Source organism: Pteropus vampyrus, unplaced genomic scaffold (genome assembly GCF_000151845.1).
Source record: "Pteropus vampyrus isolate Shadow unplaced genomic scaffold, Pvam_2.0 Scaffold44, whole genome shotgun sequence".
NCBI classification, from domain to species: Eukaryota; Metazoa; Chordata; class Mammalia; order Chiroptera; family Pteropodidae; genus Pteropus; species Pteropus vampyrus.
This window is the reverse complement of record NW_011888825.1, coordinates 1,726,498-1,735,740: the sequence shown is the minus strand read 5'-3', so window position 1 is coordinate 1,735,740 and position 9,243 is coordinate 1,726,498. Positions and strand designations below refer to the sequence as shown.

Below are 9,243 nucleotides of genomic sequence, written 5' to 3'. Positions count from 1 at the left end.
AGTTAGTTTCTGTCATACTCTTTCTGTAAGAGACATGCATACAAGTAATTATAATACAAAAGTATAAAGGTCCATAAGTAAAAGGAGGTTGTAGGAAGTGCTGCAGGAAGTTAGAGAGAGCACCTAGCTCTTCTTTGCCTTTCATAGGGCATTCTTTTTGTATGGATTGCCCTTTTCCTGCTTCTTCACCCACGTGGCCTTCAAAGCTCAGCCCGAGTCAAGTGTCATTCCAATTGACTTCCTGGTTTGTTTTATTTAATTCTTAAGAAAAATGGTGATGTGTATTAGACAATGCATCTCTAACGCAATCACTAAAAAAGGAGAAAAAAGGATGGAGGAAAAGAGAATCAAAGTTGAAAAAATAATATGTACTCATTATAAGAAATTCCAACAATACAGAGAATACAACAAGGAGGATCACCCAGCATCCCACCACCTAGAAATAATCATTATTAACATTAGGTTAACATCATCCAGAAATATCCTTATAAGTTTATACATATAAAAGGATGGAGATAAATTTTACACAATTAGGACCATACTATACATACTATTTTAAATGTTGAGTGCTTAATTTCACTTTTAGAAGGTTAGTGTAAAAAAAGATAAACTTCACATAAAGGATTCTTTACAGGCAATAGTAATTACTAAAAGATAAATCTAAGATTAACAAAAAAAAATTACATAAAACTGGTGCTTTGGTGATTTTATAAAGCTATGTTTATATATTTTACTTTTTAAGTTTAATATGGCTCTGCTGTGAGTGATGAAAAAATGATCACCTTCAATTGCATTTCACCTTCCTCCTCGTCGTCGCCCAACTGCTTCTTGGTTTTCAGTTGTAATTACAACTTCACTGTTTATAACATTTATCTACCTTTCTGTAACCTAATCCATGTGTTTGTTTATTGTCTGCTCAGTATTTATATGGATCATTTCTCACCATCATCTCTTATACCATGGTCTCTGGCTTCTCCATTCTAGACTTCGTTATTTTTTTTTCATCTCTTGGTTGGCTTGATTTCAACATCAAGTAGTTTTCTTAAAAAGGACTCTGGTAGTCCCTAAAGTCTTCTATAGTGTCTGTCTGTCACCTTTATACTTGAATGACAGCTTGGCTGGCCATAAATTTGTTGGGTCATGCTTTCTTTCCCTTGAACTTTTGACATTTCTCCTCTGTGTCTGGAATTGTGTTAAACCAGTTTTTTCTTTACAACTACCGTTTCCCCCCTTTTTTTGAATCAGAGTGACAGTTTTCAAAGAACATACATGAGTTCTTTACCACTTTACTCACTGCACTTGGGAGAATTATTACTGGGAAGGACCACCACAGTTCTGATACTTTGATGTGAACCAGGGTATTTGGAGATTTTAACCATGCATCTTTGTTTTCCTTTCTAGAGATAATTGATGACATTGCCAACCTGGTGGAGAACACAGATGAGAAACTTCGCACTGAAACCAGGCGTGTGAATATGGTGGACAGAAAGTCAACATCTTGTGGTAAGAGAGAGCTATAGTTAGGGTTCTGCCTCTCTCATCGCTTGTGGTTTGCACTGCTCTGAGTTTCCCACGTTTGTCTAATTACTGCAGGGGTTGGTTGCTCTCCTAAAACAGGCAGTCCCATTTGATGAAGTATTGAAATTTCTAAAAGATAACTAAATCTCGTTAAAATGAAATGGATTGTTATGAGTTCAATGGAAGTATAATGCATTAATGAAATGTTTCTGTGGGCTTGTAGAGAATAATAGTTTGGGAAACTGTATGACACTATGCAGATAGGTGGTAGTGCATCTCCTGGGTTTTAAAGAAAATCTTGATTATAGCTGTGCCTCCTTTTAATCACAAGCTTAATTGTTGAAGTTTGAACTCCAGAGCAGTTAAGAGCCCAGGTTCTGAAGTCTAAATGAGTTCAAATCCTATATTGAATGATGTTACCTTTGGTAGTCACTTTACTCCTTAATACCTCATACATTAAATGAGGATTCACGTGCCAAGGTAAGAATCCCTTGAAGTGAGTCTTAAGATATCAATTCCCAGGCCCTCCACTAGAGGTTCTGATTGAGGAGGGCTAGGCTGGCTATTCTGCAGGTACTTAATATTCTGCAGAAATTCTCATGCAGATTTCTGTGTAAATTATATATTGCCTGTGCACAGTGCCTTGCCCAGGGTAAGCGATGATAAATGGTGGGGATAGTAGTAGTAGTCACACTGGTTGTTATGTAGTGGTTCATCACACAAAGGTGCACCAAGTTTCTAAAGCTAATACTTTTGTTGTAAATAGAAATATGATAACAGTTAAAAAAAAAAAAACCTAGCAATTGGAGCACATGCTTTGCCTAACTTGTAGCCCTTTAAATATGAAAAATATAATGGATTCCCTCTGACGTACCTAGTTTTAGAACAAAGACCTCTGTGCAAGGGTCACCTGAGACATATAGCTTAAGGAGCATCACCTTCCTTGCCTGTTTTCTGGTTAAACAGATTTCTAGAACAACAGGGTGAGAGAGAAGCAGGCAGATAGGGACTCCAGAACCTCGGAGGAAGTGGAACGCTGAGGGGCCTACCTGCTTCCCTTTTATCACCTGTTCTGCTCCACCTCCCAACCCCAGTTCTCATCCATTGGATACCAACCCAGTCTGTGCTATCTGTTCTTGCAGGCGTGTGCTTCTTTCTTCTTGCCAGAAGCAAAGCCTCCTTGATTTTGCATTATCAACTTTCTCACATAACTTCTGTCCACAGGGTCTTTGTTCTTTGCACCAAATCCTGAAACTTTGGAGACAGAGCGATGTGGGTTCACTCCCACCTCCTTTGCTTATTATCTTTGATTTCTGTATAAACTTAATCTTGCTGAGCCTTAGTTTCCTCAGCTGTGAAAAAAGTAGATAACCTGGTTATCAAAATTAAATTGTAGAGAATGTGTAAAATGTCTAAAGCTGGCCATCTTCCCTGAATTTCCATATTTATGTGGAGATGCCTTACAGCATAGTGGTTAGTGGGCTCTAGAGCCTGGACTCGCATCCCAGCTTCACCATTCACCAGCTCTGTGACCTTGGCAAAGCCCAAACTCTCCTTAACCTCCGTTTTCTCATCTTTGAAATGGGAATGAGAGGGTTATTGTAAGGAATAAATGAATAAACTATAACTATAAAGATATAGTTATAGATATAGATTATATTGATATAGATAACATGTAGATATATAGATATATAGCACTTAGAAGAGCCTTCCCAATTCAGTGACAACTTTCCTAAGGTCTTTTTTATGTGCTAAGCAATCATGTTGCTATTCATTTGGAATGAACACATGCATAGACGTGTTGGTAAGTTTTAATATTTGCAATGTAGTGGCCCTTAGCATATGTCATTCATGAAGTCATAATGAAGACAGTTGCCAGTTTTTTATTTTATAGTTATTACCTAGTGTTAGTATTTAAACCTAGAAATTTCCATAAAAACTTCTGAGCTGAACTCTGTTTCATTTTTTTTTTTTAAATAGAAGAAATTTAGAGACCTCTAGAATTACTGAAATGAATATTTTTAAAACTTGGTATCTTAAAATATGTTAACTGATAATTTATCTCATGTTTCATTTCTGTTTAGTTATATGTTATATATTATATAGTAGGTATAATATTTAATATCTATTATTCATATCAGAACTGTATATAGTGACTCAGAAGGGAGAAGTGCTAGAGTATAAGACTGTTAAGGTACTGAAAGAAGAAATTTCTTTATTCTTTCAATGGAACTACTTTAGAGAGATTTTTTTCTCTTATTTCTTAAATTTTTTCCTAATATTTATTTAGCAGTTCCATCAGTATTGTAGATCAACACCCAAATAACTATCCTTATACCATTGCTGATGTCTGATACCTTTAAAGGAAAATGTGTTATATTTGTGTTTTTAAAGGGAAATTTGTAATTATATATGTGTTTGTTGACAAGCAGTGCTAGTTTTCACACTGATAAAGGTTCAGCGTGTGGCCTTCAAAGCTCTAGGGAGGTCAGACTTGTATTTATGACACTCAGCAATTAACTTCTAAGACTTTCATTGATCAATATTAAGCCTTTGAACACAAAGCATATTGTGGAATTTACTGAGTAGGTCTAGCAGCCCTTGGCAAAATTAGACCTTTTACTTAAATAATTGTTTTATTGTGGTAAAATATACATACCATAAAATTTACCATTGTAACTATTTTTTTAATAAAATTTTTTATTTTTCACTTATAGTTGGGATACAATATTATATTAGAGTACAGCATAGTAATTAGAGATCTAGTAATAGTAATAGTAATTAGAGTACAGCATAGTAATTAGAGTACAGCATAGTAATTAGAGATCTATATAACTCACAGTTATATATATCACCACAATAAATCTAGTACCCCTCTGCCCCCTTACATATTTATTACAATATTATTGACTATATTCGTTATGCTATACTTTGTGTCTCCATGACTATTTTGTAACTACCCACCTGTACTTCTTAATCCCTTTTCCTGTTTTCACCAATGCCCCCCAAACCCTCTCCCATCTGGTGACCCTCAAAATGTTTTCTGTATCTATGAGTTTGTTTCTGGTAATTTTTGTTTATTTGTTTTGTTCTTTAGATTCCACATTTACATGAAATCAAATGGCATTTGTCTTTCTCTATCTGACTTACTCCATTCAGCATAACACCTTCTAGGTCCATCAGGCAACGTAACTATTTTTAAGAGCTCGGTTCAGTGGCACTAAGCACATTTATATTGTTGTGTCACCATCACCACAATCCATCTCCAGAACTTCTTTTTCATCCCAAACTGAAACTCTGTCCCCAATTAACACTATCTCTTCATTCCCCGTCTCCCAGCCCTTGTCAATTACCATTCATTCTGCTTTCTGTCTCTAGGAATCCGACCACTCTAGGAACCTCATATAAGTAGAATTGCACAGTGTTCATCCTCTTGTGTCTGGCTTATTTAATTTAGCATAATGTCTTTAATATTCCTCCACGTCATACCATGTGTCAGAATTTCCTTCCTTTTGTAGGCTGAATAATATTCCATTGTATGTGTGTGTATATGTGTGTGTGTGTGTGTGTGTGTGTATACACGTATATATATATGTATACATATGTGTGTGTGTGTGTGTGTGTGTGTGTGTGTGTGTGTGTGTGTGTGTATTTGGTTTGTCCATTTCTCTGTCAGTGGACTCTTGGGTTGTTTCCATTTTTTGACTAGTGTAACAATGCCACTATGAACGTGAGTGTACAAATACTGGTTCAAGTCCCTGATTTTCTCTGCATATATCCAGAAGTAGATGTGCTGTATCAAATGGTGTTTTATTATTTTGGGAGGGGAGACTCACCATATTAACTTGACCTTTTGTTTTGTTTCCAGCATGTAAACTCTTAGGTACTTTCTGGTAGTTTCTTTTTTTATCTGATAGAGCCTTTTTGCAGACAAGAGCTAGAGACTTCCACAGCCTGAGAGGGATGGGCAAGTAGGGCTAACGTTAAGGCTCTGAGCTCACTTCAGCTGGGCTGTGTAACAGGGGACCCTACCTCCAATGATGATGATGATGATGATGATGATGATGATGATGATTAAACTGGAGCCCCAAAGAGCTATACCCTTAAGATAAAAGTGAGCCAGAAGTAAACTTGCCTTTGAGAATTGTGGAGAAAGCAGCCTTGGTACTAAACAGAATAAAAGAAAAAGAAAGGAAACACTACAGTTCCTGATAAGTTGTGGTCACAGAAAGGCCCTCATATGGATTTGCACCCTAGGTATCCTGAATTTGGTTTGAAGCAGACTCACCTGTTATAGCTCCAGGTGCCTGGCAAAAACAATGAAATGCCTCTTTGGAGAAAGGTGTGTTTACCCTAGGTCTCTAGAATCAACCCAAAATAAATTTTTCAGGGCAATGTCCAACACACAGTCAAAGATAACCTAGGATACGTGAAAATAGCACAACATTAGCCAGGACCAGCAACAGACCACAGAAACTAATCTGTACAGACTTGCAGCATTAGAATTAGCAGATGTGGATTATAAAATCACATCTTATTATGCTTATTATATTTAAAGAAATGAGAAGCTTGAAAGTATCTTTAGGGAATAGGAAACTAGAAGAGTAACATAGAAAATTTGAAAAGGGACCACATAGAACTTCTAGAAATTAAAAGAAAAATAACTGAAATTCAAAACTCAAGGGACATATTTGATACCGAAGAGAATCAACCAGATACAGATCAGAAAAAAATAAACCATATTCTCTTTCCATAAATGCTAGCATTTACAAGAGAATTGCCAAATGGCATGGAAGTTAAATTACTATCTTAATAAGAAAGGCATTTGGGGAGCAGGAGCTTAGTCCAAGATCCTCAAGACAGAACAAAGAGTTAATCACCTGATCTTCCCAACTGCAAGGCTAAATTGATCATTTTTATATGTAAACACATACCTATACATACATGAACAGCAAGCCAGCTATGTTTTAACTATTTTGGGGGGTGGAGGAGAATTAAGCAACTCAGTCAAGTGTAACTCGGTCACTGTTCACATGAAACTCTATTACTGTTTAACTAAGAGCACTTGAGTGAGCTGAGGATAGCAGCCGGCACATCATCATTTTACTTAAGGGAGTGCAAAAATAGGTTGCGAACCGTGAAATGGTCTTTTGTTTCCCTATCCTCAGCATATCTTCCTTGCTAATCTGATGTATCAGTCATAGATGCTTTCACAGTGAGGAAATTTCTAGTTATAAGTACAGACTGAATTGCAAGGGGGCCACACAGAACAGCCTGGTGATGAATTTGTTTGTTCAGTTGTTAACAAAGGATTCAAGCACCTCTTTGTGAACCTTTCACTCGGGAGCCCAGGCTTTAAAATTTTTACTGAGTTCTATGCATGGTTTTTCCTCTCTTTTCTTTGCCCATCCCCATCTCAACAATAGCATCAAGTAGAAAACAATATTGTCTTTTCCAGCTTCTAAATGCAAATTAGACTGATATTTTCCATTGGTACCTATATGTATTTTCAGATCTGTTACTTGTATTAAGGACATCTACATAAAAGCAGGATCTTTGCAATTGCAGTTTAAATATTCAGTGTGCCTAGTTCTCATTAGAATTCAAAATAGAACCTCGTCTGAGTCTGACGGACGGAGCCAATTGTGAAAGACCAGACTAAGAATTCTGAATGACTCAGGTTGAGGGACAGTGTTGCTTCTCAACATATTGACTATTACATAATGTTGGCTAAGCACATTTATTGTGATTTCAGCAAGGTTTCAGTGATATGGTTCAAGATCAGCCCAACTATCATTAACAGTTTCTCAACCTGTAAAACCATTGGATTTGCCTTCAGCTCCTTGGAATATGATCGTCCTTGGGAGGTGGAGCAGTTCGGGGGTTAAGGGTAGCACAGGACGGCAAGGGCGTGGAGCCAAACAGACCTGGGTCACAATTTTGGCTCTGCCCACTTACAACCTGGGTTGAGCCATTTGCCCTCTCTGTTTCAGCTGCCTTCTCTGTAAAATGAGGGTAACAATTGCTAGTTTCCATGGTTATTCTGCAAATTAATGAGAACAAGTTGGGTGGCATAATGACTGGTGCTAGAGGGTCCTCAATAAAGGCCAGCTATGTTAAATGTGGGTTTAAATTGGTTGCTGAACACCGTCTCAATACATAAGACTCAGAGGCTCTTAGCTCTATTTGAAGACAGCATAGAAGGGCTTTTAAGGAAAACAGTGATGCCTTGAGTAAGGTATGCAGGGATATTCTGGAGCTAGAAAGTTAGTATCCTCATTGATTAGAAATGGAGTTGATTTTTTAAAAATTAATTAAAATTTAGAATTGTAGCTGAAGCCTATTACCCGTCATGAAATTAATGAATGCCACCTATAGTGCATATGTGGATGGTGATGGTGCTGCCTTACCTTGATATAGCAGTGAACACACTTTCTCTTATATTAGCTCTTTCGAACCTCATACAATATGGGTACGAAACTGAGTTCTAAGTTGTCTGGTTTATTTAACTGACCTTAAAGACAGTTTACTCTCTAAATGAATTGTTTTTAAAACCCTACTACAAACACAAACAATCTGGAGCAAAAGAATAACCATACAGGGTCTTTTATTTATCTTACTATTCATCTAGAATATTCTTCTTGGCTATTGTTTCCTTCTTTCTCTTACCCTCTTTTGTTAAAATAATCTAGTTAAATTCTATAGCTCCCTTTTTCTTTACATACATGTGTCTGTCTCTATATCATCATGTCATCTTTCATTCAGTCTCTATGGAGAAATGCCCAGTCCTCTGCTTGAAGGCATGTCTGCCTTCAGAGCCTTCTCATCTTCAAGCTTAGTGCTGCTTGTGTTGCCCATTCATTCATTCTTTTCTTCTTCCATGCCAGCATAGTTACTGGGTATCATCTGGTGCCAGATATTAGAGCTGAAAGGTACTTAGGGCACAGTTCCTGCCCTTAGGGAACTTAGAGCATGGGGGCTGAGGACGCATGGCATAAATCACTAATGATTGTAGACAGCATAGGAGGAAAAGGATCTTAGACAGCCTAGGGAGGTCAGAGGTTCCAAGAGGACATAACACTGGAGTAGAAGTTTGAAGAAATGAGGAGAGGCTTCTGGGAAAGCGCAAAACCAAAATAATTAGGGAGTTTATGCTATGATCCCATTTAAGTGAGGCGAGGAGCAAAATAAAAAAGGATGGAGAGAAAGAAGGGGCAACACAAGAATCCAGTAAGTACTGTGTTCATTAGAGCATGACGACAAGTACAGAAGAGCAGATGTAGTTAACAGTAGTCACTTTGAAGTGCTGTGAAGAGGCTAGGCTTGGAGCTGGATAATGGGATATTATCAATATTTTCTTTATATGTCTTTAGAATTTTTTATAATAAGCCTGTGCGATTTTTTGTTACTTACAAATTAATTAAAATTTACTCAAGATTTTGGTACTCCCAGTCATTTCTTTTCCTACAAATAGTATTTTTATAAGAATACGATAATACTGTATTTTTAAGCCCTTCTACTTTTTTTTTTTTTTTAACATTTTAGTATAAACCTATTTTCCTTTTAGTACTATTAGTGCCATTCTACCAAGTGGCTATACTATCATTTACTTAAGTACTCCCTTTTGGGGCTTTTAGATTATTTCCACAGTTTTTTATATAATTAATGCTGTGTTATGTGCATATATCTTTTTTCCATATTTAGGGTTTTTTTCTATCAGGCAGG

General features: G+C 36.8%; 1 long non-coding RNA gene across 1 annotated transcript in view; it reads left to right on the top strand.

The window, feature by feature from the left end:
• The first annotated feature begins 1,405 nt into the window (after positions 1-1,405).
• The window catches only part of LOC105291262, a 91,077-nt gene continuing 83,239 nt past the window's right edge, over positions 1,406-9,243 (top strand). The window contains exon 1 of the long non-coding RNA XR_895809.1: positions 1,406-1,503. This is a non-coding gene — a long non-coding RNA (uncharacterized LOC105291262). The remainder of the gene's footprint in view (positions 1,504-9,243) is intronic.